The sequence below is a fragment of the Sapajus apella genome, unplaced genomic scaffold, assembly GCF_009761245.1.
Source record: "Sapajus apella isolate SASKATOON/1434 unplaced genomic scaffold, GSC_monkey_1.0 scaffold135, whole genome shotgun sequence".
In the NCBI taxonomy this organism is placed as follows: Eukaryota; Metazoa; Chordata; class Mammalia; order Primates; family Cebidae; genus Sapajus; species Sapajus apella.
Genome location: NW_022437075.1, coordinates 614759 through 616493, shown reverse-complemented (window position 1 = coordinate 616493; position 1735 = coordinate 614759).

Sequence of the window (1735 nt, the reverse complement as noted above, 5' to 3'; positions counted from 1 at the left end):
ACAAAAAAAAAAAACCCACAAAAATTAGCCCGGCGTGATGGCACGCGCCTGTAGTCCCAGCTTCTCTGGAGGCTGCAGTGGAAGGATCACTTGAGCCCAGGAGATCGAGGCTGTGGTGAGCTGTGAATGCATCACTGTACTCCAGCCTGAATGACAGAGCAAGAGCCTGTCTTAAAAAAAAAAAGGCCATGCGCGGTGGCTCACGCCTCATCCCAGCACTTTGGGAGGACAAGGCAGGCAGATCAAAAGGTCAGGAGTTCAAGACCAGCCTTGCCAAGTTCGTGAAACTCCGTCTCTACTAAAAATACAAAAATTATCCGAGCATTGTGGTGGGCAGCTGTAATCCCAGTTACGCGGGAGGCTGAGGCAGATAATTGCTTGAACCAGGAGGCGGAGGTTGCAGTGAACCAAGATTGCACCACTGCACTCCAGCCTGAGCAACAGAGGGAGACTCCTTCTCAAAAAAGATTCCTCATCCAGTGCTCCTGCTAAGATGTGGCTCAGGGCTGTGAACACAAGATATCCTGACTGAGGAGTGCTGCCTCTATCCTTCTGCCATAGCTTAGACCAAGAGAGTTTCCTGCTGTCTGCCCTTCCCTGAATCATCCACTCCACACTTTTTGTTTGAGACACGGTCTTGCCCTGTTGTCCAGGCTGGAGTGCAGTGGCACCATCACGGCTTGCTGTAGCCTCGACCTCCTAGACTCAAGCAATCCTCACACCTGAGCCTTCCAAGTAGAAGAGACTACAGGAATGCACCATCATGATTGGCTAATTTTAAAAAAAATTTTTTCTTGGCGGGGTACGGTGGCTCACACTTGTTATCGCAACACTTTGGGAGGCCGAGGTGGGTGGATCATGGCCACCACCTCAGTCAGGAGTTCAAGACCAGCCCGGCCAACATGGTGAAACCGCATCTCTACTAAAAATACAAAAATTAGCAAGGTGTGCTGGCACATGCCTTTAATCCCAGCTACTCAAGAGGCTGAGGCAGGACAATCACTTGAAGCCAGGTGGTGGATCTTGCAGTTAGCTGAGATTGCACCATTGCACTCCAGCCTGGGTGACAGAGCAAGACTCCATTTCAAAAAAAAAAAAAAAAATTGTGGATTTGGGGGTCTTACTGTGTTGCCCTGGCTGATCTTGAATTCCTGGGCTCAAGTGCTCCCCCGACTTTGGTCTCCAGAAGTACTGGGACTACAGGCATGAGCCACCATGTTTAGCCCCACTCGAAATGTTCGCCTCTCACCTGCCACGACTGAAGTCCTGAGGATCTGCACACCCCTCATCCCCATGCTCGCAGGCTGCCAGGGCCTTCAGGCGGGGTGCAGACCACTGTGTAGGCAATGTTTACTTTACTCTTCTCTGGAAAGGGTACTGCTCAGCCCTCAGACTCTCATTTCCTGAGCAGTAGTGGACTCCTGTGGTGGTTGTGCTGTTCCCTGCTGGCACCCAACTTCCGTGGGGCCATGTGCACTTGAAGGTGACCTCCTAACACCTCTGTGTGAACATGGCTTCTGGGGTCCTGGCAGGGTGCAGGTGAGAAAGGAACTCAGGGAAGTCGGGGAGCTGGCTATAGTGAAACAGGAGGCTGAACGAGTCCTGCAGGACCTGGGATGCACCCAGCATGGTCAGGGCCAGTGCCATGTGCAGAGAGTCCCGGCTGACCCAGACCTGGCCCAGGATGTCTCCGCCTGCCAGACCCTGCAGGATGAGTTGGAAGTGCAGCTGTTGA